This window comes from Sorex fumeus, unplaced genomic scaffold (genome assembly GCF_029834395.1).
Source record: "Sorex fumeus unplaced genomic scaffold, SorFum_2.1 ptg000098l, whole genome shotgun sequence".
Lineage (NCBI taxonomy): Eukaryota > Metazoa > Chordata > Mammalia > Eulipotyphla > Soricidae > Sorex > Sorex fumeus.
Genome location: NW_026606155.1, coordinates 63214305 through 63241248, shown reverse-complemented (window position 1 = coordinate 63241248; position 26944 = coordinate 63214305). Strand labels below are relative to the sequence as shown.

Below are 26944 nucleotides of genomic sequence, written 5' to 3'. Positions count from 1 at the left end.
TTATTCCTGCATCTTCTCAAGTATTTGTTCCTTGTATTTGCCCTGTTCTTTTGCTACTTAGCAAGATTTGGTTTGCATTCAAGTGTTGTTTTTTGTTTGTTTGTTTGTTTGTTTTTGCTGTCTTTGTCCAGTTTTAGTATAGTGATAACTACCTTACTGGAGTGAACGCCCACATAGACAACTATGCCATTGGCTTTCTTCCACTGGATTTGTTCAGTGTAGATGACATATTTCTTTCTGTAAACCTGAACTACTTTGCCAATTTGCTGACCTTTGTAGTGGCCTCTTACTACTGAACCTCATCATCTTTTCGTATGGGCATGGATCGCATATTGTACTACTGTCTCAGCTATTTGGGGGTTTTTTGTTTGTTTGTTTGTTTGTTTTTTGCTTTTTGGTGATACACAGGGGTTACTCCTGGCTCTGAAATCAGAAATTACTTCTGGTAGTGCTCAGGGGACCATATGGGATGCCAGGGATCGAACCCAGGTCAGCCGTGTGCAAGGTAAACGCCCTCCTCACTGTGCTCCAGTCCCTGCTGTTTGGAAAGTGAGGAAAATATAATCTTCCTGTAAATGTGGGAATGTTCATCGAAATGCCTTGCATGTTTCTTGCTCTGGTCAGAAGTCACAGAAGGATTGAACTTCCATTTTGGCTGTCACCACTTCAGTGATGGCTGCAGGAAGGCAAAACTGTGCAATCTTTGAACTGAGAGATAGTCTTTCCCATCTGACATATAGGCTAGCTGATGACTAAAGAATACACAAAAAATTCTCTTGTTATTCCCTTAGTCAGCAGTTATTGTTACCCCCAAAATTGCATGATTAACTTTTTATGCGTGTTGTCTATTTCCTAATAGCTGTACCAGTTTGCCTTAAAATTTAGCTAAAATATTGATAGTCACCTTTTCCCTCCCAGACAATGACCCTTGCAGAATTCTAGTGTTCAGACCTTTCCAATTCTTTCTGGCCAATCAGTTTCCAGATCATTACAACTAACCGTTCCCTATGGGAAAACCCTTATATAAGTTCCTTATATAATCAGGTGAAAATAAAGCGTTGGAATTAATATTTATGGGTGAAAATATATGACTATTTTCTAAATAATGGTCCTGAGTTCTCAATGAGCTGAATAATGCAGTGCAAGACCAAAATTTAATTCTTTTCAAGAGAACTGACAGACTTTACTTCAAGCTAACCACACTTCATCAAAACTCTGATAAGAGTCTGCAAAGCAGTACAGAAATATTGCAGCTGTGGGCTCTCTGAGAGAAGGAAAGAATACTTATATTGTTCATGGATTACACAATGAATTTGTAATGGAGTCACCCCATGCGAGATATATTCAGACTCAATGTATTAATTCTCCTCTTCTGCCAGTGGATTCAATTAATGGTGAAAAGGAGGCAGCAACTGATTCTCTTTCTTGCTTTAGATATACAGGAATCAAGCTGGGGGAGGGGAGGAGGAGGTGCAGAAGATCAGTCAGGATAAACTACCTCTCAATGAGAGTCTAATTCCAGGACCTCCAACAGTTTGAACAGCCATGTCAAGCCAAAACATGGAGGAGGGAATGGCGGGTGAAGACACAGAGCTGAAGGAGGTGTGATCTTTACTATGGAATTGGTGGTCTTCCCTTTGGACTGGGGAACCAGGATGCTCAGAAAGCATCTTTTTCCAGGAAGCCTTCTGTGATTCCTCAGGCTGAGACAACTACTGTGTGCTCTTTTGTCTTTTTTTCTTTTCTCCTCCCTCCATCCATCCCTTATTCCCTCCCTTCCTTCCTCCCTCTCTCCCTCCCGCCTTCATTTCCTTTCTTTTTTCTTTCCTTCCTTCCTTTCTTCCCCCTTCCCTCCCTTCCTCCCTCCCTCCCTCCTGTCCTTCTTTCCTGTTTTTCTTTCTTCCTGTGGGGCCACACTTAGTGCTCAGAAGCTACTCCTACTTCTGCTCAGAAGTTACCCCTGGTTGAGCTTGAGGGACCATATGTGGGCCTGGGATTTAAATCTGCACTGGTGGAATGCAAGATATAACCCCTGTACTGACTGTCTCTCCAGCCCTTCCTAGGTGTCTAGAAGACTTTTTGTTTTAATTGTAGGAGTACTGCTATTTATTCAGTCATTGATTAAGCTGATTGAATTGGGCATAAACTCTACACTACTTTTTTTTAATTGACAATGCTAATTTTATTTTATTATTTTATTATTTTTTAAATCACCTTGTTTCCATGTTTTCCAAAGAAATAAATTATTGGCATATGCCCTGCAGGATGCACCCACTTGCCTTCAGAGTACCGCGCTGGCCCTAACTGCAACTTCTGATCTCTCTTGAGATTTATGGGTCTCTGAAATAAGGCCAATAAATGAGATTGTATAGTTGAGCAGGAGGTGGTTTGTGGGTGTGGATCCCACATACCTAACTTTTGGCAATTTAATTTCTTGGTAAACTTGGCCCCAAGTTGTTGGGGTCTGGCTAAAGGCACAGCGGCAATTTTGGAGAATCAGGAAGTCTGAAGGCACCATCAAGCTTCTGATGCACTTGGCCCTCAGGTACAGGTTGACCAGCTGGCAGCACCATATTCCCTCTGACACAGACTTCCCTATACTTATTTCCACATTCCATGAAACTGCTTCTCTACTGTGCTTGCACCAGGGACTTTAGAGAAAGCTATTTGTCAGTTATTAGCTATGTGACATTGAACAAGCCTCTCTCTTCTCTTTCTCCTCTCTGCTCTCCCCTACCCTTTTTCCTTCCCTCACCCTGCCTATTGAGGTGACTTTGGTTTACAGGACTGTAAATATTGGTAAATTTCAGGCATATAATGTTACAACCCCATGCCATCATCTCGATCTCAAGCTTTAACTTCCTCATGAATAATGACTAGAGAAAATCAAATTTCACAGTATCAATGTAGGGATTAAATGAGTTATTTAGACAATTGTCTTTTACCAATCACTATCAATAATATCTTTGACTCTTCATTTTAAGTCTCACATAAAAAGACTATATACTAAGAAGCATATAGGGCCTACTCAATAAATGTCTATTCACTATATTTTTATTCTGTAATTTTTATTCAGTGATTAATAAAATGACAAGATAATAATAACTAATTCAGTTCTTTTAGACAACTGTCACTGTAGCACTGTCCTCCTGTTGCTCATCGATTTGCTTGAGCGGGCACCAGTAATGTCTCCATTGTGAGACTTGTTGTTACTGTTTTTGGCATATCAAATATGTCACAGGTAGCTTGCCAGGCTCTGCCATGTGGGCGGGATACTCTCGGTAGCTTGCCGGGTTCTCTGAGAGGATTGGAGGAATTGAACAATTTAGACAACTAAGTATTTTTATTTAAAGACTATGGAAGTTGCTACAGGATCTGGTAAGAATCTAGATGTGCCTCTCATGAGAAGATAAGTTAGCCTGGAGAAACACTGAGTTTTAACAACCCAAATGTCCAACTATGGGTGAATAGATCAGGAAGTTGTGGCATATATACACACAGAAATATGCATCTTACTATGCATCTGTAAGAACTGATGAAATCACCAATTTGCCATTATTTGGATAGAACTAAAGGGTATCATGCTGCATATTGTGAGTCAGGTGGAAAAGGATAGATTAAAATGATTGCTCTGTTGTGGGGGGAATAAAATCTCTCTCATGTTGGATTTAAAGATACACAGTTAAGAAGCAATGAATGGACAATGGTAACAGAACTAGAGAGCTGAGTTTACTCTTTTGGGTGGAGGGGAATGAACTAATGAAGTATTTGCTGATTTGGAAATATTTTGGACAGAACTGTTTTCACCAGTTCTTCAGAGGTGTCATTAGGAAGAATAAAGTCTGGTGGGATAGATAATGCTTTTAACAGATTTTCTCAAGGCCTGGGACTTGCCCGTATTCAGCCCTGTGGACTTCAAAATTAAAAGAAAGACATTTTTGTGTCATGATATATATAAAAATACAGCTTAGGGGCTAGAGCAATAATGCAGCAGGTAGGGCATTTGCCTTGCATGCAGCTGACCCGGATTCAATCACCAGCATCTCATATTGTCCCCAGAGCCTGCCAGAAGTGATCTCTGAGTACAGAGCCAGGAGTAACCCTGAGCACTGCCAGAGGTTGCCCCTAGACAAACAAAAAAAATACAGCTTGGGGGTTTTTGGAGGTGACTCAGCAGTAGAGCACATGCCTTGCATGTGTGAGACCTGGGTTTAATCCCTGATACTGTAAAATAATGATGATGATGCAGCTAAAGAGAAGGCCTCATTCCTGAGCAGGAGATGAAAAAGGATATGAATAGTGAGAGTTAGGTTGTCTGGACTATGGCCTAAGATAAGCTCCTAACTAAAGTATAAACTTATCACGTCAAATACTTAGGCCACAGTTTTTCTCTTTGGTGGGTCTCCTCAGCACTAAATTTCAATGTTTTAAAGAATGTAAGTATATATAAATGAATTAGCAAATTATTCATAGCTATAATATCTCCCTATTTCTTGTATGTTGAAATTGTGATCCTGCATTAATACATATTAATCAATTTCTAGACAAATTTATTTATTACAATGAAAACTGGTCACTCAAAAGACATGTAAAGGTTTTCATCTATGGCATTTAATTCAAGTAATAATTTTTTTTCTTTTTGGGTCACACCTGGCAATGCACGGGGGTTATTCCTGGCTCATACACTCAGGAATTACTCCTGGCGGTGCTCGGGGGGACCATATGGGATGCTGGGAATCAAACCCGGGGCAGCTATGTGCAAGGCAAATGCTCTATCTGCTGTGCTATCACTCCAGCCCCTCAAGTAATAATTTTAACTCCCTAGCCCCAATATTTAATTCTTTATCTATTTTTTGGGGGGAAATGAGGAGCCAGGAAGGAATGAGTAATACTTGAATGACCTGGGAACAATTCCTGGTGATACTTAGCTATTTGGGTTGACAGCTCAGTGTTTATATCCAGTTGCCCTGGGACCTTCTAGGGCCCTATCCGGCAGTTCTTGGGAACTTCCAGAACTACACCCAATGATACTAGAGAGACCATCAGAACTGGAGATTGAATTTGGAACCTTGTGCATGCAAGGCTCATATTTCTGACCCCTGAGCTATCTTTCCTGCCCTACGCAGTTGTTCGTAAGCATTCTGACACAAATGTGTGTCCAAAGGAAGGTGGCAACCAGACTGCTACAATGAAGACTCCTCCACGAAAATGACAGACCCATAAAAAACATAATATTAGCAGCAGTTTGGCATTTATCCAGGATCTGACCTGAACATGCATTTGGAAGTGAGTTTTTTTAATTTTTTTTAATTTAATCACCATGAGATATATAGTTACAAAGTTGTTCATGATTGAGTTTCAGTCATGCAATGTTTCAATGTCCATCCCTTCACCAGTATGCATTTTTTGCCACCAATATTCTCAGTTTCCCTCCCAGCTAACCTCCCTCCCATCCTGTCCTGCAGCCTGCCTCTATCTCTATGGCAGACATTTTTCTTCTCTCTCTCTCTCTCTCTCTCTCTCTCTCTCTCTCTCTCTCTCTCTCTCTCGCTTCCTTTTAGGTACTGTGGTTTGCAATACTGCTACTGAAAGGGTACATGTATATCACTTTACCTAGTTTCAGTGCTCGGTTTTTGTCCAGAGTGATCATTTCCAACTATCATTGTTATAGTGATCACTTCTCTGTCCTAACTGCACTCTACCTGCCCCTTTGTAGCAAGCTACTTACTATGAACCAGTGAGGTTTCTTGTTGAGCATTTGTGTTGAGCATTTGAACTGAAGACAGTGAATCTAGAGTGGGTATCACATACAGTGCATTCTCCAAGAAATATGGTGCCAGGGCTGGAGTGATAGCACAGTGGGTAAGCCATTGCCTTGCAAGCGGCCAACCCAGGTTCAGTTCCCAGCATCCCATATGGTTCCCTGAGCACCTCCAGGAGTAATTCCTGAGTACATGAGCCAGGAGTAACCACTGTGCATTGTAGGATGTCACCCAAAAAGAAAAAAAAAAGAAATATGGTGTCAACCAGGTTTGCCTCACCCAACTGCAAACATGGCTGGCATGAAAACCCTCTGTCTTCTCCTAGGAACAATAACAATGTGAAGAGGAAGTTGCCACCAAAAGTCTGACAAGAAAGAGGCTGGGTTCCTGGCAACCTCTCAGGGAACAATAGGTAACCCCTTGCAGGGTGGATCATATGTTGGGTCTCATGTTCTGGAAGGAGGATATAGGAATGATTGCAATACCTAGCAAAAGGGTGTTCACGACCCATTTTCCTGGGAACTTGTCTTTCCTTCTCTGAGCTTATCATCAGGATTCCTGGTCCTGTGTTACAAAAGCCTAAGTGTTTTCACTTGAGGGCTACCAATGAGGAAGTAATTGCCAAAGGGAGCATAACAGAAAAAGATACTGTGCAGGTATAAACTTTGTCAATGGGAATTTAAAACCTTGGGATGCTTCCAACTTAAATCTTTGTATTATTTACCTGATAGTGTGTATAGAAGTGTGTAAGATATTTTCTCTATTCTCATCTCATAAGTATAAAGGAACCCTAATTGCTGAGAGACTGGTAGAGAAATAACTGGTAGAGAAACCTAGTATGGAGCACCTCTCACTCTCAATATTTCTGGTTTATAATGGTTCTCAGAAATCAAATGGACAAAGAATTTGAACTGAGCACTATTGCAAACCGGAAAAGAAATCTGGAGGAGAGATGGATCAAATACTAAATTGCTAGAGCCCTACAGTCCCTGGGAGAAAATTTATCCTTCAGAGGAGAAAAATTTTTTTGGCACAGCAAAATGGGCTTAGCAGGAGGACTTAAGGATCAAAAGGAATAATGACTCTTGGTTCAGCACAGAGTCTGTTATTGCAAGCCACCCTGGCCTAATTATCTTGCTGTTACATCCTAGCCCTAGAGAGAAGAATAAATGAAACTGGAAAAGCAGTGTCCCCAAACTCTGAACACAACAGAGCCCAGGCAACTTCCCTCTAGCATGGGGTCTCTCCACAGAAGAATAGATCGAGAAGGAAAACACCACTTCCCTTCTTTATTGTGCTTGCTAGGTGACTCGGAATGTACTCAGAAAGGCCGTGCTTCTAGGGCAGAGCATGTAGGGTCCCAGGGCTGGTTGTCTGAAAGGGCAGAGTGGGCAGGGTGGGGAGCAGAATGCACTCAGAGGTGCTGTCACAGTCATCATGGGCTCAGATGGAGTCTCAAACACATTCCAGGTGCTGTGGGGAAGAGATGCTGATGGAATCCTCCAAATCAGGAAAACACCACATTCAGGATTGAACTCTTCACTGATCCCTATAGACCAGACATGGGCTGGTCACATTTTGGAAATACGTTCTTGGTGGATATAGCACATTCTTATGTTCTACTCCAGTATTCTCAGTCTCACTCTTATCCCAACTGCAGCAGTTCCTACCTTTGCGTGGGCTCCTGTGGTCTTCACACAGATGCCACCTGTCCTCTCTAGTCTCATATCTGCAAGTCCTTTCCCTTCTTCCTATGACTTCCCCACTGACTTCCCCTCTAGGTGTTCAGACATGAGTAATTACAAAGAGAATCAAGTGTCAATAATCCCATGGCATAAACTTTGATTAGTTGGGAAGAGGAGTTTGTGAATAAATTCTTTTTCTCCTGTCCCAGTACAACACACAATCGTGGAGATGAATTGGGCTGGAGAGATAGTATAGCAGGTAGAGTTTCTTTCTGACTCTGTGATTGAAGAATCTCCCCAGGCAGAACTTGGGAGACCATATACAGTACCAAGGATAAAACCAGGGTCAACTATAAAATACTTTACCACCACCCCCCTACTCTCCATACTCTCTCCATCCTCAGCAATTCTACTCTTAATATCGGCTTGTTTTCCCTTTGTAGCACCACCATCTAAGATCTTTCAGAATGTCCATTATACAGAAATAGTATCCTTTACAAGCATTGTAAGACCAAGAGGCTCATTTTACAAAAATGGCAAAGGAGTTGTCACAATAGAAACATAAATATAGGATCCACCATGTACTCAACCATCCCTATGTAGCTAGTCTAATAAATTTGTGGAATTGATGAATAAAGGCTTAGCCAATTCAGCCCTTTGCCTTTACAAACTAGAATTCATGTGGTCAGAAAGATAATACAACAGGTGGGGCATTTGCCTTGTGTGCCACTTACCCAACATCGCCTTTGTTCTCCCAAGCACCACCAAAAGTGATCCTTGAGCAGAGCCAGGTGTGGCCCAAAAACAAAAACAAAAAAATCAAGAACTGGAGCACATTCCTCTGTGCATGAAATACATATGTTGAGCTCATAACCTATATACAGATGGGGTATGTCCCCCAAAGCTAGATTACTTAAGTCTGAGAAGTAGGTATTATTTCTTTAATCATCACTCACAGCAACCTTCTTATGGATGTTTTATTTTTTATTCCCACTAGCAGAATTTTCCAGATTTAGATGCCTGGTTTTCAGAGATAATAATAAGTTTTCCTTTAAACTTGAAATGCAAGTACCAGTAGGTCTGGATTCCTCAAATTGGTGTGTCAACAAGCAAAGAAAGAGTTATACTGAAAACCAGGAGAAACTATACTTTCTTTGTGCAGGAAAGAGTATGGTTAAAATTCATAGGATACATTTGATGCATCTATATAAGATGGGTAGTTACAGCAATCATACTCCATAGACAGAGCAAGAAAAATCTGCAGAATATTTGGGATGTAGATCGTTATTATTCTGTGAAGCTAGAAATAAAAATCAGTGACAAAGTGTTGGGCAAGGTGATAGGAACCTAAACTGGAGACGCTAGATCAATAGAACAATAGGTAAGTTGCTTGCTTTGCATGCAACCAATCCAAATTCAATCCCTACATACCATATGATCTCCAAGCCTGCCAGAAGTTATTCCTGAGCACAGAACCAGGAGTAAACTTTGAGCACCACCAGGTATACACCCTCTAAAATAATACAACCAAAAAATAAAATCTAAAATTGAAGATGGAAGAACATCAAGTATGGCCTTAGAAACAATTTCAACTATGGGACTGTCTTTCTTCACTACCAATTTTCCCTGGACCATTTTGGAAATTTCAACTGCCACCATCTTTAGAGAAACTGTATTAGCCTATGATGTCACATTCAGAGGGGAAGGTGAAGGCACCTAGTTCTGAGAACAGAGTATACTAAGTCCACCAGATGACAGAAGACACAAGTAGGCCCCAGTAAGGATGGACTATAATTGGATCTTTCTACATAGAAATTCACTGCAGACCCTCACATATACTCATACTGGGTATGCAAGAGAATAAATAAACCCTGTGGAATGAATCTTGGCAAGTGGTATATAAAAACAGGATGTACACTTTTCTCTCAAACAGGGACATTCATAAAACCTTGTTTACATACTACATAGAAGATAAAAATTATTTTTGTTCAGTACTGACCAGTTCTATATGTTTCTATCTGCTTTTCTATCTCCTGGTTCTTCATGTAATTTCTGCAATAATATAGTAGTACATGAATCCTTGCCTCAGGTTCTGCCTTCTAAAGAAACGAGACTACAAAGAAAGATCCTGGAGTCAAAGAAATAGTACGTGGGAAGGGCATTTGCTTTGTACATAGCAGAGCTGAGTTCAATACCAAGCACCACTTCTTGTCATCCAAGCCCCGCCAGGAGTAATCCTAAACTCAGAGTCAGGAGCAAGACCTGAGTACCATAAGGTGTGACTCAAAAATTGAAAAATAGGGGCTTGAGCAATAGCACAGCAAGTAGGACATTTGCCTTGCACGTGGCAGACCCAGGTTCAATTCCCAGCATCCCATATGGTTCCCCAAGCACCGCCAGTAGTAATTCTTGAGTTCAGAGCCAGAAGTAACCCCTATGCATTGCCAGGTATGACCCAAAAAGAAAAAAAAAAGGAAGGACAATAGAAGGATATTGTCCACACCTCAATATTTATCTGAAAATATTCCCCTTAGTCATTTTTCCTACTATAATCAAAGTTTATTGATTACCATTGGTTTACAATACTATATGATTTAGGGAGTACAGTTGCACATCAGAGTTTAAACCTAACCACAGATGAACAACCCACGACACTGAGATAAAGTTTTGGTTTGAGCCATTGGTATCAAGTAGCAAGAGCTTATAGAAGTTAGTGTATAAGATTTTTTTAATTGCTGCAGGCCACCTCCATTGAAATTTAAGTCAAGAGCATCAACTACTAATATCAAGAATTGGGCTCACCATATCAAGAAGGTGAAGTTAATCTATGATGCTTGTACAGATATTCTTTTAGCATTTAGCACACATAACCTTCCTTGTTTATGCTTATGCTTATCCTATCTCCCTTATCCCAACCATTTTAGCTCCATATTATTTGGAAGTGGTCACTTAGGTTTGCAGCTCATTGTTAATGACTAACAGAGTTTAATTTGGAAGTCTTCCAAGAAAGCCTGGAGGTTTTTAATAGAATAACCTCTTAACTCAAAAGACCATGTTCTAATTATGGAATTTCTGATACCGGTAGTTGGCTGATAGAAATAGATTTGAAAATTCTCTTTAAAACATTACATATCCATTTTTCTTCATTTATGTCTAGAACTTGGTTCAAGCTATTTTCTTTCTGTATCTTTGCAGATTCTTTACATTAGTGTATGCTTGCTATCTTTGCACATCTATTTATTCATGCCTCCAATCAGTGACTAATCCATTTTATTATTTGATGCATTTAAAAAATGAATTGTCAGTAATCTTCCTCCTAAAAAAATCCCTGACTGACTTTCTTATTAAATAGTCTGCATGTAAGATAATTCAAATAAAAATTCCATGGCTGCTATTCAAAAAACTCATTAGTGGCCACAGAGATAGCTCAGTAGTGGGATACATGGCTTCCACATGTGAGGCTTTGAGCCCCAGCATAATGTAAAGGTTTTATTTTTTTCAATTAATTCAATACAGTTAGAATCAAAGCAAAGTAAAAAATAACAATGGAATTTCATTCTTCCTCCCTTAGCCTCTTTAACAAGGAGGTTATTATAGTTTATGTATGTTTGTTTCCTGGAAATTAAAGTTATTGGCTTGCCATTTTCATAGTAAAAAAGAATCATCTGGTTATTGGAGCTGGAGAGATGTGTGTAGCTGGCCTGGGCTCAATCCTCAGTACCTAATAAGGTCCCCTGAGCACCACCAAGGTTGATCCTGAGTACATAGCCAGGAGTAAGCCATGAGTACCACTGGGTGTGTGTAGCCCAAAACCAAAAATACAAAAACGAATCATATTAGTGCTTTCCTAATCCTATGTTATAGTAAAATCAACTCTCAACTTTATTTTAAATATGATCAAAGCTTTACCATCTTTGTGTTTATAGGTTAAATTATAAATAATTCCTTGAACTAAGGACAAAACATGAATCAAACCAACCTACTTGTGTAATAGCATTACCTGAAAGAAAACAAAGGAAGTGACTCCAACCCAATCCTAGACATAAAGGAAAAATAAATATTGTATATATGATTTTTTTATTTTTATTAGTGAAACACCATGAGGTACAGTTGTAGATTTACAAATTTTTGTGCTTGGGTTTTGATTATACAATGATCAAATACCCATCCCTCCACCAGTGCCCATTTTCCACCACCATGGATCCCAGTATCCCTCCCAACCCCATCCCCCCCATCCCACCCTGCCTCTGCAAAAGAGGCTTTGAGTGGCAATTATGTTCAGTCCATAGTCTACTTTCAGCATACATCTCCCAACCTGGGAGGATCCTCCAAACACCCTTTATTTGGTGCTCCCTTCTCTATCTGAGCTGCCCTTTCCCCTAGAATGCCTGGCTGGCCTCTAAGCCATGGAGTAATCCTCCTGGTACTGATCTCAGCTATTCATGGGTATTAATCTCCTATTTTGTTACTTTATGTCCCCCAGATGAATGCAATCTTTCTATGTCTATCCCTTTCTTTCTGAGTCATTTCCCTTAGCATGATACTTTCCATGTAGTACCACTTGTATGTAAATTTCATGACTACATCTTTTCTAACAGCTACATAGTACTCCATTGTGTAGATGTACCAAAGTTTCTTTAACCAGTCATCTGTTCTTGGGCACTCAGGTTTTTTCCAAATTCTGGCTATTGTAAAGAGTGCTGCAATGAACAAACAAGTGCAGATGTCACTTTGACTATACATTTTTACCTCTCTGGAATATATTCCCAGGAGTGGTATTGCTGAGTCAAATGGGAGCTCAATTTCTAATTTTTTGAGAATCGTCCATACTGTTCTCCAAAAGGGCTGAACCAGTCGGCATTCCCACCAACACTAAGAAGCTTCTGCACCTCAAAAGAAACAATGACCAAAATACAAAGACAGTCTACAGAATGGGAAAGGATATTCGCTGAATACACATCTAACAAGGGGTTGATATCAAGCATATATAAAGAACTGGCTGAACTCCACAAGAAGAAAACATCCAATCCCATCAAAAATGGGGCAATGAAATGAACAGAAACTTTCTCAAAGAAGAAATCCGAATGGCAAAAAAGCACATGAGAAAATGCTCATTAATCATCAGGGAGATGCAGATCAAAACCACAATGAGATACTATCTCACACCTCAGAGACTGGCCCACATCCAAAAGAACAAAAGCAACCGATGCTGGTGCGGATGTGGTGAGAAAGGGACACTCCTTCACTGTTGGTGGGAATATTGTATATATAATTTTTATTCCTGTCTTGATTCTTTCTAACTTCAGATTCTCCCTATAGGGCTACAACATTAGGTTTGCAGCTTCTGCATCAAGCATCCCTTAATAATTTATTCCCAAGTGCTCCCACAAGTCCACTTGCCACAGCTTTTCTTATTACTACACAGGTCTAAGCCAGAATTGTTTGGTTATTTTCCACAGAATCATTCTTTTCCCCTACCAATATTGAAGTTCCTGTAAGACAGGAAGGCTTTCTTCTGAATAGTCTATATTCAGTGCTCGGAGACTTGGCACATTCCTAAGACTTTACACAGATCTTTAAGCCTTTTTAGATATATTCTCTCACTTAAACGTAATAGATAGTGAATGGCTTGGCCTACTTACTTCCCCCAAACTGGCCCTGGGTATTTTGAAAGTGTTTCTCCAGGGATATGTGATCATGGCAGTTAATACCAGTCAGAAAACTTTCCAGCCAGACTTCAGGCAGTCATCATGAGCAGGGACCTAGAGACAGGGCTTTTCTGTGTGAGAGCCAGAATTCAATGCTCAGCTTTTCTTGGGTAAAAAAGACCCAAGGTTTTTCTTTTCAACACCCATTTACACTGACCTCTTTTTCTGACTTCTCAGTAGAAGGATTAAGGACCCAGGAAGCTTGGCAGTGGGAGGGAATGGTGGCTGGTTAAGCTGGAGAGAGGCTTAGGCAAATCTTATGAAACTGTGGGTGGAGAGCCATGAAGGTGCGTTCCCGGCTCTGTTTCAGGTAGAAGTTGTTCATTCTGGGTCTCTCAGAGGGATGTGCATGGCTTTCTGCCTTTGTGTTCACTGAATCAAACTACTGTCTGTAGTAAGCACATCCAGGACTTAGCTCAAATAAGGTCCTGAATCACAGAGGCAACTCATTGTTGTTGTCAACTTTCAGGATGTCCCTTCTCATCTGAGCAATAACCGAGGTAATATGTTGATCCTTATATGTGATACCCACTAAGTGTTCAGCGAAACAATAAAGATATTCTTAAACAATAAAGAATGTGACCAGAGAAACTATATAGCACAAAAGTTAAAGTGCCTGCCTAATGTATTTGGCTGTAGACACTGCAACCCTGCATCAAATTCCAGCACCACGTATGGTCCGCTGAGCATCACTGAAAATAGAGCCAGGTAGTCCCTGAGCACTGCTGGGTATGGCTCAAAAGACAAAAAAGAGGGGGGACAGCTGGTAGAGTGCTTGCCTGTACACAGCCAATCCGGTTCAATCCCTTGCATTCCATATGGATCCCCTGAGCACTGCCAGGAGTAATTCCTGAGTGCAGAGCCAGGAGTAACCCCTGAGCATTTCCAGCTCTGGCCCTTGTATGCAAATATTTTAACAGCTGCAGGGGTCCTAGTCTGACAACAAGTCACATGAAGTGACAGGGAGGGTGTTCTCAATCTCCAGACACCATTAGATAGTGACACTAAGGCGAATCCGAGAGCACCAAGTGTGTAGCTGTGGAGGGGGTAATGGAGAACCCATACCCCAAAAGTCACATGGTGTTTCTTTGCCAAGGTCACTGTAAGCTGCTCTCCAGGAATTTAGCATTCTTTGGGCAAAGTTTGTCCTCCATGCTGCTTTGTTTTCCAGACTGCTCCGGGGAACAATGTTCTGAAAAATAGTCTAGACAATAATCTTGTGGAATGACAGAGGAAGGAAGACATACAAGATCTTGATGTTTTGGAACTCTAGGAAATTCACTTCTTGCATGTGCCTTAAATCTCTGATTCTGTATCCAACTTTTATGATAAGCCCCCCAAAAAGACACAAAAAGACACATACACACACACAAAGAGAAGAGAGGAGGAGAGAAGAGAATGGTGCCAGAGAGACACAATAGAACTGGGTGCCTCCTTTGTATGCAGGAAGTCCAAATTTGATCACTGACACCAACAGGAATAACCTCCAAGTACAGAACCAGAAGTAGCCCCCAGCATTTTCTAGTATGGGAAGAGGGTCCTCAAAAAAAACTCCATAGTTTCAGGTACTAGATGAATGTGCCTTAAATCTTCTGAATGTTGCTAGAGAAACTTCCTTCTTGTTCTGAATTGTTGATGACAGAATCATCCTGTACAATCATTGTAAACACTGCAGATATTTCTAGCCTGTTGATAGGTAATAACAACTAGGTCCCACCAATTGTTCCTGATGAAGCCAGATTTTAAATCAGAACCTAGGTGGACAACAATGTCCTCTTTCATTATCCTTGTTGTTAATGTATAAACTGCATTTTCAGTAAAAAATAGCTTGAAAGGAATTTTGGGGGGCTTATCATAAAAGTTGGATACAGAATCAGAGATTTAAGGCACATACAAGAAGCCAGTATAAGAAGTCAGACTAGGACCCCTGCAGCTGTTAAAATATTTGCATACAAGGTACAGAGCTACAGGAGCCAGGGGCTGCCACTTTGCAGCTGGTTCTAGGTCAGATTTAGCAGGATGAGAGGTTGGCTACTCCCATTCTTCTATAACCCCCAGGAGGCTGTTATGAGGCCTGGTCCCCAGAGCAGTTTAAAGGCAGATGGGCAGGACTTAAACTGCAGTGAGGACATTTAGATGGAATTGTTCAATAGATAATAACAGAAAATTTACAAGGAAAATATCTGTTGCTTATGTAAGGCCCAGAGTTGGGCACGCATCTTCACAATGCAAGGACACTGAGTCAGAGTCTTTGCTATTCTCTTGATCTTGTATGGTCACAAAATGGTTGCCATAACTCCAGGCAGGCATTGTGATCTCACACAATTATTTCCAAAGGCAGGAAACAGAAATGTCCATCACATACCTTCCGTTGTATTAATCATGATTGTAACTTTTTAAAAGCATTTCTGTATCAAGGTCTATTTTAAGCACTTTATGTTACCTCCTTTAATTCTACACCATTTAAGAGAAAGAGAAGCACAGAGAATATAGTTATCAGAATCACACCAACAAGAAATAATAGAACTGGGATTCAAATAGTCTTTTCTGACAATCTTACCTTTCAATCATTCACTGGAACGTCTGTGCATAAGCAGTTCCGATTAAATTATTTATCTTGATTTAATGGCATATGTGCACTGAAAGTACAGTCATTTTTGTCTTTTTTCTTTTTGGCAGCTTAGTTCGGCCTTGAGATTTTATCAGACTCTCCTTCCTCATTCTTCTTAACACTGCCGTATTGGTGGCTCTTTCAGGGTCAGGGGAATGAGACCCATTGTATTTACTGGTTTTGGCATATCAAATACGCCACGGATAGCTTGCCAGGCTCTGCCATGCGGGCAAGATACTCTCGGTAGCTTGCCAGGCTCTCCAAGAGGGATAGAGGCTTTTAAGGCTGCTTCTAATCACCCTTGCAGGTGTTCCCATGGTTCAAAACATATTTGAACCCTATCAAATATGGTGCGCAATCCTGGAAGAGTGGTATTAAGTGTCTTATGATTTAATGGCAAGGAAATCATATGCAACAGGTGTGGTTCTTCTTGCTTGTGGAAGACCTTTAAAATAAGTCTTCATACACTGGCTGCCTCAGGGAAGGCAACAGGACAAATAAGCTGTATCTTAAGCTAATAACCTAAACACTAAACTATCTGTCAAATGAGGGCATTCTGTTCTAGTGCCAGTGGTCATGTATTAAACTATAGAAGCAGGAGTCAGGGGGAGGAAGGGGAGGGAAAATATTATCGGCAATTCAGGCAATTTACTTTATATTCACTCTTTGAAAAAATAAAAATGCAAAAAGATCTCAAATGCAATATGCAGTCACATTCCAAGTGTTGTACCTGTTTATGTACTTGGGATAGAATTTTATTTGAATAAGCTTTAGAAGGCTTCCAAAATACAGCATTATGTCCTAATTCATTAAAACATCAAGTCTATAGCTATAATATACTAACATATGCTATATTGTTTTCTACATTTAAAATTCTCTTGCAAAGGCAAACGGTCGGTATGTGATTCATTTACAAATGACATGTAGGGGGTGACATTAAGAGGTGAACCGAAAAGATGAAAAGATGTAGTTGCCTTGTGCCAAGGCTTAGAGCCAGAGAAGGTTAGTAGCGATGTTACATCCTTGTACAATAACTATATTTGGATGCAGCACAATATCTCATTAAAAAATGACATGTTTTCAAATGCTAGCAGGTTATGTCTTGTAGTTTTATAGATTGTATGTTGTTTTTGTTCCTTTTTTTGTTTTCCTCTTTCTCCTTTTTTATTTTTTTCTTTTTCAGAGAGGTTGGGAGCTTATGTATTAAGACTAAGCTAAAAATGTTATAAAATGGGCAGAGTTCTGAATTGCCATTACCTATCCAGAGAATAATTAAGTGTAGACTAAAGGTATTCTGCAATTGCTGAGAGCTCTACCAGTCTACAAAGCAAACCTGTTCATGTCTGCCAACTTCAGTCCTTTACCCGGAAGATAGCTACTGTGTCTTCTGTCCCTAATCTCCTTGAGTCTCCGTGTTTTCATGGCAAAAAAAGGGAACTAGACTTTGTGATCTCTAAGATTTTTGAAGTCCTGAAATTCTAAAATTCTATAGGTCTATATTTCTTGGACCTGGGTTTAACAAAATTCCCCAATTTTATTAATATCACTATTTGAAAATCGACATGCATTTACATATATTATTAAGGATATCTAACAAAGTAGACAAAACTCTATATGAGAAGGAAATATCTTTATTCAAACATGGTTGATTAAAAGAACAAACATTTCTAAATGCTTTGGCTAGGATCTTTTTCCTGTACATCATTTCCTGTATCTGCACTGACAAATAATGTTCATTTGTAAAGCTCTCTCTCTCAGTATGGAAATAGCCTTGTTCAGTTGGACATTAACATGACATTCTCCCTACATTTTATTTTATGAATGGAAGGTTAATACAACTGCGCATGTTTCAGTTTTTTTTTGTAGGAGTACTGCTATTTATTCAGCCACTGATTAGCTGATTAATTTGAGCATGAACTCCACCTTAAATTTTTATTTATTTTTTTCCTTTTTATATTTATTTATTGAATCTCTGTGGGAAAAGTTACTAAGCTTTCAGGTTTAAGTCTTGGTCATACAATGATCAAATACCTTTCCCTTCACCAGTACTCATTTTTCACCACCAAGAACCCCAATATACCCCCCTTTCACCCCTCCCAATGCCTGTGAGGCAGATGATTTCTACTTAACTCTTCTCTACATTGATTACATTCATTATTTCAACAAAAGATGCACCATTATTGTTTAGAATTTCCCCCCCAAACAATCAGAATTGCTGAAAAGGCATTGTGAAATACTTTGTTTTCTATAGCTGGTTATGAGAATCATATAATGTCACGCGGCCATGATTTTGTATTTCTGCAAAGAGCCAGATAATTACAAGATTGGTTTCTGTGTGTCTGGTGTTATGGCCATGCTGGAGAGCCGCTCGTGGGGGATAACTCGTGACCTTGGTAGGGCGTGAAGGACGTGCCGGTACCGCCCCCTTCCCATGAGACTGCAGTTGCCCCATCACCGCCAGCTCATACCTGTCTTTTGTACAAGCTCTGAGGCAGCGGCCACCTTGCTGCCAGGGAGGAAAAAGGCAAAAGGGAGCAACACCCTTTCCCTCCTGGGGAGGCATGGCGCCGTAGTTTAATGCATGGTCCATTCACTTTTCTTCTGCAAGCTGCTGGGTTCTGTACTAAGTCCTTTTGCCTCTGGAGCCATGGCTGTGCCAGAGAGCCGCTTGTGGGGGTCAACTCATGACCTCGGTAGGGCGTGAGGGACGAGCCAGTACCGTCCCCCTTCCCAAGGGATTGCAGTTGCCCCTTCACCGCTGGTTCATACCTGGTTTTCCAGGTGGTGGCTACCTTGCTGCCAGGGGGGGAAAGGCGGAAGGGAGCAACAGCCTTTTCCTCCTGGGGAGGCATGGCGCCGTAGTTTAACGCGTGGTCCATTCACTTTTCTGCCACAAGCTTCTGGGCTCTGGATTAAGTCCTTTTGCCTCTGGAGCCATGGCCGTGCCAGAGAGCTGCTTGTGGGGGGCAACTCATGACCTTGGTAGGGCATGAAGGATGAGCTGGTACCACCCTCCTTCCCATGAGACTGCAGTTGCTCCGTCACTGCCGGCTCATACCTGGCTTTCCAATAAGCTCTGAGCTGGCGGCCACCTTGTATGCAGTCCATATGCATTTCTGCCAAAAGCCACTGGGTTTCAAGATTTGTTTCTGAGTCTCCGGTATCATGGCTATTAATCAGCTTGATCAGGAGCCAGAGAGGCTGTTTGTAGGCGGCGACTCGGGGTCTCGATGGGATGGGGAGAAAGTCGGCTCCACCTCCATGTGGTGAGGCCCCTTGTGTCTCGTCACTGCAGGCCCAACCAAACCTGACTGTTCAGTGGCCTCTGGAGGATGGCGGTCACCAGGCCGCCAGGGGGAACAGGCCAAGGCACGAAACCTATTCCCACCTGGAGTCGCCCAGCGTCAGTAACCTACTGCAGGAACAGGACGCATTTCTGCCAAAAGCCTTTGGGTTCCAAGATTCGTTTCTGAGACTCTGGGATCATGTCCGTTAAGCAGTTCAATCAGGAACCAGAGACGCCATGCCTCCAATTATATAGCTGAACCGGAGGTAGTTTGTGGGTTTTTCTCCCACATACCTAACTTTTGGCCGTTTACTTTCTTGGTAAACTTTGCCCCAAGTTCTTGGGGTCTGGCCAAAGGCACAGCAGCAATTTTGGGGTATCTGAAAGTCTGACGCTGCCATCAGGCTGCTGATGCACTCACTTCAAGGTACAGATTGACCTGCTGGCGGCAGCATGCCCCCTATGATTCAGTTTTTTATTCTGCAGGTTATTTTGTAATGGTAACAAGACTATCCTACCTTTAATTTAATAGTTTATTAGAGTAAATGCATTTCAATGGAAGGGCGTTTTATTCTACTATTCCTGCTTACTTTAATGAGCCAGAGGGCATGCTAAATGCTTATATTTGTTGATTGTCTTAGAGACTCTTATAGCCCATGATTGTGAGAAAAGTTTGAATTTTTCACGCAGAAAAGAAAATTGGATTTTTGGGGAAAAAAGATCTTTAAACTGAGACAAAAACTTTCTTTTATATTCTTTTTTTTTTAATAGTGAGGCACCATGAGGTACAGTTGTAGACTTACACATTTTTGTGCTTGGGTTTCAATTATACAATGATCAAACAACCATCCCTCCACCAGTGCACATTTCCCACCACCACGGATCCCAGTATCCCCTCCCCGCCCCAGCCCCCATCCCACCCTGCCTCTGTGGCAGGGCATTTCCCTCTCTCTCCTTTTGAGTGCCATGGTCTGGAAAAGAGGCATTGAGTGGCAATCATGCTTGGTCGACAGTCTACCCTCAGCATGCTCTCCCATCGTGGGCGGATCCTCCCAACACCCTTTATTTGGTGTTCCCTTCTCTTTCTGAGCCCCCCCTTCCCCTAACATGTGTGGTTGTCCTCCGGGTCATTGAGTAAAATTCCTGGTACTAATCTCTGCCATACTTGGGTGTTAGTTTCCTATTTTGTTACTTTATGTTCCCCAGATGAATGCAATCTTTCTATGTCTATCCCTTTCTTTCTGAGTCATTTCGCTTAACATGATACTTTCCATGTAGTACCACTTGTATGTAAACTTCATGACTTCGTCTTTTCTAACAGCTACATAGTACTCCATTGTGTAAATGTGCCAGAGTTTCTTCAACCAGTCGTCTGTTCTCGGGCACTCAGGTTTTTTCCAGATTCTGGCTATTGTAAAGAGTGCTGCAATAAACAGACAATTGCAGATGTCACTTCGGCTATACTTTTTTGCCTCTCTGGGATATATTCCCAGGAGTGGTATTGCTGGGTCAAATGGGAGCTCAATTTCTAGTTTTTTGAGAATCATCCATACTGTTTTCAAGAAGGGCTGAACTAGTCAGCATTCCCACCAACAGTGAAGGAGTGTCCCTTTTTCACCACATCTGCGCCAGCACCGGTTGCTTTTGTTCTTGTGGATATGGGCCAGTCTCTGTGGTGTGAGGTGATACCTCATTGTGGTTTTGATCTGCATCTCCCTGATGGTTAATGATGTGGAACATTTTCTCATGTGTCTTTTAGCCATTCGGATTTCTTCTTTGTCAAAGTTTCTATTCATTTCATCTCCCCATTTTTTGATGGGGTTGAATGTTTTCTTTTTGTGGAGTTGAACCAGTATTTTGTATATACTTGAAATTAACCCCTTATCAGATGTGTAGTTGGCGAATATCCTTTCCCATTCAGTTGACTGTCTTTGTATTTTGGTCACTGTTTCATTTGAGGTGCAGAAGCTTCTTAGTTTAAGATAGTCCCATATATCTATCTCTGTTTTCACTTGTTTGGCCAGCGGTGTGACATCTTTGAAGACACTAATAGCTTCTATGTCATGAAGGGTTTTGCCAACATTTTCCTCAATGTATCTTATAGATTCCGGTTTGATCTTGAGGTCTTTAATCCACTTAGATCTTACTTTTGTACATGGAGTTAGGCAGAGATCTGAGCCCATTTTTTTGCATGTAGCCGTCCAGTTTTGCCAGCATAATTTGTTAAAGAGGCTTTCCCTGCTCCACTTCACTTTTCTTGCCCCCTTATCGAAGATTAGATGCTCGTATGCTTGGGGGGGGGGGGGGGGAACGTCAGTATATTCAACCCTGTTCCATTGGTCTACAGCTCTGCCTTTGTTCCAGTACCATGCTGTTTTAATTATTACTGCCTTGTAGTAGAGTTTGAAGTTAGGGAGGTTGATTCCTCCCATTTTCTTTTTCCCAAGAATTGCTTTAGCTATTCGTGGGGGCTTATTGTTCCATATGAATTTCAGGAGTGTTTGCTCCAATTCTTTGAAGAATGTCATGGGTATCCTAATAGGGATTGCGTTGAATTTATACAGTGCTTTGGGAAGTATTGCCATTTTGACAATGTTAATTCTCCCAATCCATGAACAGGGGATATTTTTCCATTTCCTCATATCCTCTTTTATTTCCTGAAGTAGAGTTTTGTAGTTTTCTTTGTACAGGTCCTTTACTTCCTTAGTTAAGCTGATTCCTAGGTACTTGATTTTCTGGGGCACAATTGTGAACGGGATTGTTTTTTTCATGTTGCTTTCTTCTCTCTCACTGTTTACGTATAGGAAAGCCATGGACTTTTGGGTATTGATGTTATAGCCGGCAACTTTACTATACTAGTCTATTGTTTCTAGGAGTTTTTTGGTGGAGGTTATTGGGTTCTCTAAGTATAGTAACATATCATCTGCAAATAGTGAGAGCTTGATTTCTTCCTTTCCTACCTGAATGCCCTTAATATCTTTTTCTTGCCTAATAGCTATTGCAAGTACTTCCAGTACTATATTGAACAGCAGTGGAGAGAGTGGGCATCCTTGTCTCGTCCCTGATCTTAGAGGGAAGGCTCTCAGTTTTTCGCCATTGAGGACGATGCTTGCTGTAGGCTTGTGGTAGATGGCTTTAACTATATTGAGAAAAGTACCCTCTATCCCCATTTTGGCTAGGGTTTTCATCATAAATGGGTGCTGGATCTTGTCAAATGCTTTCTCTGCATCTATTGATATGATCATATGATTTTTATCTTTTCTTTTGTTGATGTGGTGGATTATGTTGATTGATTTCCTAGTGTTAAACCAGCCTTGCATCCCCGGGATGAATCCTACTTGGTCATGGTGTATGATCTTTTTGATGAGTAGTTGAATTCTATTTGCTAGTATTTTGTTGAGAATCTTCGCATCCATGTTCATCAGGGATATTGGCCTGTAGTTTTCTTTTCTCGTGGTATCTTTGTTTCCTTTTGGTATTAGAGAGATATGGGCTTCATAGAAACTGTTTGGGAGAGTTTCCGTTTTTTCAATTTCCTGAAAGAGCTTGAGAAGGACTGGCAGCAGGTCCTCTTTAAATGTTTGGAAAAATTCGCTAGTGAATCCATCTGGGCCCCGTCTTTTGTTTTTGGGAAGGCTTTTGATTGCAGTTTCTATTTCATTGATGTTAATAGGTCTATTCAGATACTCCAGGTCTTCTTGATTCAGCTTTGGGAGATTATAGGAGTCCAGGAATTTGTCCATTTCTTCTAAGTTCTCTTGTTTCGTGGCATACAGACTTTCAAAGTAGTCTCTGATGATCTTTTGGATTTCTTTGGTTTCTGTTTTGCTATCCCCCTTCTCATTTCTGATTCGGTTTATTAGGGTTCTCTCTCTCTGTTTCTTTGTGAGTGTTGCGAGTGGTTTATCTATCTTGTTTATTCTCTCGAAGAACCAGCTCTTGGTTTCATTGATCTTTCAGATTGTTTCTTTGGTTTCCATGTCATTGATTTCTGCTCTAAGTTTTATGATCTCTTTCCTTCTGCCTGTTCTTTCTGTTGATCCTTCTCTAAGGCCTTGAGCTGTGAGGTCAAGTTGTTTATGTGTACCATTTCTACAGACCTAAGATATGCTTGCAGAGCTATAAATTTTCCCCTTAATACAGCTTTCTCTGCATCTCATAGGTTCTTCATTCTCATTTGTTTCCAGGTATCTTTTGATTTCGTCCTTGACTTCGTTCCTGACCCATTCATTGTTCAGCATCGAGTTGTTTAATTTCCAGGTGTTTGATTTGGTTCTCCGTGTCTGTGTGTGATTGACTTCTATCCTCAGTGCATCATGGTCTGAAAAGATGGCTGATACTATTTCTATCTTCCTTATTTTGTTGAGGTATGTTTTGTGTCCTAGCACATGGTCTATTTTGGAAAATGTTCCATGTGCACTGGAGAAGAATATGTATTCTTTCTTTTTGGGGTATAAAGCCCTGTATAAGTCTATAAGCCCTCTCTCTTCTATTTCTTCTTTCAAAGCCAATGATTCCTTGCTGGGTTTTGTTCTTGTTGATCTGTCCAGAGGTGATAGGGCAATGTTGAAGTCTCCAAGTACTATTGTGCTGCTTGCAATGTCCTCCTTAAAGTCTGCTAGCAGTTGTTTTAAATATTTGGCTGTTCCCTCATTAGGTGCGTATACATTTAAGAGTGTGATTTCTTCCTGTTGTACATATCCCTTGATGAATAGAAAATGGCCTTCACTGTCCCTTCTAGCCTTTTTCAGGGTGAAATTAATGTTGTCAGATACTAGTATGGCCACCCCAGCTTTTTTACAGGAGCTGTTTGCTTGCAGGATTGTTTTCCATTCTTTGACTTTGAGTCTGTGTTTGCTCTGAGTGTTGAGATGAGTTTCTTGTAGGCAGCAGAATGTTGGGTTTTGTCTCTGTATCCATTTTGCCACTCTGTGTCTCTTCAATGGTGAATTGAGACCGTTGACATTGAGAGAGAGTATGGTTATGGGGTTTTATGTCATGTTTCTGTGCGGGTGTGTTGTGGTTGTAGGGTTTGTCTTGTCTTATAGTAGCCCCTTTAGTCCTTGTTTTAGGTTTGGTTTTGAGTCTATGAAGTTCCTGAGCTGCTGTTTATCTAGAAAATAGTGTAGCTTTCCATCTATTTGGAGTGAGAGTTTAGCCGGATAGAGTATTCTTGGTGAAGCATTCATTTCAGTGAGTTTTTTGACTATATCTCGCCACTGTCTTCGGGCTTGTAGGGTTTCCTCTGAGAGGTCTGCTGTGAATCTCAGGGGTGCTCCTTTGTATGTGATTTCCTTTTTTGCCCTTGCTGCTTGCAGTATTGTGTCTCTATCGGCAGCATCAATCATTCTAACTATAATATGTCTTGGGGTGTTTCTGTTGGGGTCTCTTTTAGCTGGCACCCTTCGGGCTTCTTGAATCTGGATGGCTGTATTATGGAGCTCTGGGAATTTTTCGGCAATAATTTGTTTCAGCTGGAGCGATAGCACAGCGGGTAGGGCGTTCTCCTTACAAGCGGCCAACATGGCCGACCCGAGTTCGATTCCTCTCCCCCTCTCGGAGAGCCTGGCAAGCTACCAAGAGTATTGGATATGCCAAACACAGTAACAACAAAGTCTCCAATGGAGACGTTACTGGGCCTGCTCGAGCAAAAATCGACGATCAACGGGAGGGCCTTTACCTTTACCTTTACCTTTAATTTGTTTCAGCATGGTTTTTTCATTGGGATTGTTTCCTTGAGCTTCTGGTAGTCCAATGATTCTAATGTTGTTTCTTCTGGAATCATCTCGTAGAACTCTGATTCGCTCTTGAGCTATTTTGAGGTCTCTTGCCATTGTTTGCTATTGTCTGTTGGCTTGGTGCAGCTGATCTTCCAAGTCACTGATTCTTTCCTCAGCTGTGGTCATTCTATTTTTGAGGGCAGTGAGTGAGGTTTTGACTTCATCTATGGAATCTGTGATGCGTGCCATTTCTGTGCGGAGCTTTCCAATTTCAGCTCTCATTTCTTGCTGTATTTTGTCAATTGTGTGATCGATTGTTTCTTTCATGTCCTCTTTCAGTTTAGCGGATATGTGTGTGACTGTTTCATCGAGTTGATTGAACATCTTGATGACTTCATATCTGAATTCCTTGTCAGAGAGGTCCCTAAGGTGGCTAGCACCTACTGAGGCTTCTAGACGTATTTCCTCATGGTCTCCCTGTGGTGGGGATTGGCGTTGTTTCCTCATGTTGTTGTGTATGTGGAGGGGCAATATTTGTTGGTTTGAGTGAACTACCTGCGGCCGCGTGAGTTTTGTCCCGCTGAAATTTAGGCCACGCCCACTTTTAAAGCCACGCCCACCTCTGAAGTGGCCACGCCCCCACAGATACCTGATTTTTGTCCAGGAAATAAAGACTGGGTGGGGGACAAGGAAGCAGCTCTGATGGGCGGCCGGGCCAAAGGGACAGGCAGACAGACACAGGTCCCCTTTTCCTCCCAGCGTGGGGGGGGGGGCGCCTGCAGACACTTGCGCGGTGGGGTTCCAGTCCCAGATCAGAGGGGAGGCACAAAAACTCTTTTATATTCTTATAGGTTATACTTATTTAATTAAAAAATTAACTTTGGATAAAAATGGGGGCGAAAAAAGTAAGGTGGAGTTCATGCAAAATTCAATCAGCCTAATCAGTGGCTGAATAAATAGCAGTACTCCTACATAAAAAAAATTAACTTTGGCATATTTATGGTTAACTCAATTATTCTCTAATAAGGATCTTAATATACCCCCAAACTCAGAGGCTCTCAGCAGCCCAGGGTGGATATTGGCATTGTGTGGGACACTGTTCAGTTTGCATAACTGACTCATACTTTGCAAGGTATTTGCCATTCCTGGCTTCCACCCACTAAATACCAGAAGCACTCTCTGATCCTTGTGACAACTGTACCAAGGAATACACTTCCAAATGCAAACTTCTCTGAAGTCCAAAGTAGGCATGTCCCTCTTCAGAATAGACGATCACGATCTCGATCACGGTCATCCTGTTGTTTGTCGATTTCCTCGAGCAGGCACCAGTAACATCTCCTTCTTCCTAGCCTTGAGATTTTAAAAGAGCCATTTCAATGCTCTTTCAGGATTAGGAGAATGAGACCCATCATTGTTACTGGTATTTGGCATATTGAGTACGACACAGGAAGTTTGCCAGACTCTGCCGTGCGGGCAGGATACTTTTGGTAGCCTGCCAGGTTCTCCAAAGGAAAAAAATAAGAGAGAGCTGGGTTTTATAGTCTCTGCATCTTGGCCATTGATGAGACCAATCTGGCGCTGGAGGCAGCTGGTGGGTGTGACACCTACCTACTGGAAGATGGGGGTCTGGGTGGAGAAGGCCCAGTCCCAATCCGAGCAGGCTTGGAGATCTCCAGAATAGACAGCTCATAATAAAATGTTTGTTTTCAAAAACCCAAAGAGTGACTGTGTCCATATGTGAGAAATGTGGCTTTGATTATTTAAAGCAGACAGCTCCAGTTCGTGTATCTTGGCAACATCATTGCTTCTAGATAATGACAATCAAGAGAAAAAAACACAAAAAAAGGACACTTGAGAATCGTATGACACAAAGACAACATATATTATCTCCTAGATCTTAAATCCTTATTTAAGAGTTCATTGTATAGACTTATAGAAAATGTAAATGTAGGTGCCGGAGTGATAGTACGGGGTAGGGCGTTTGCCTTGCACAAAACTGACCCGGGTTTGATCCCCAACATTCCATATGGTCTCCTTAGCAAAGTCAGGAGTGATTCCTAAGTGCAGAGTCAGGAGTAACCCCTGAGCATCGCCGAGTATGACTCAAAAAGAAAAAAAAAAGACATAAATGTAGCTTCTTTTAAAATGGTTGCAAACCACTGCTCTATATAA

At 41.3% G+C, this 26944-nt stretch overlaps 1 pseudogene; it reads right to left on the bottom strand.

Annotated features, from left to right (window-relative positions):
• LOC130041630 (60S ribosomal protein L26-like) lies at positions 1-26066 on the bottom strand (annotated as a pseudogene).
• Between the last annotated feature and the right edge of the window lie 878 nt (positions 26067-26944).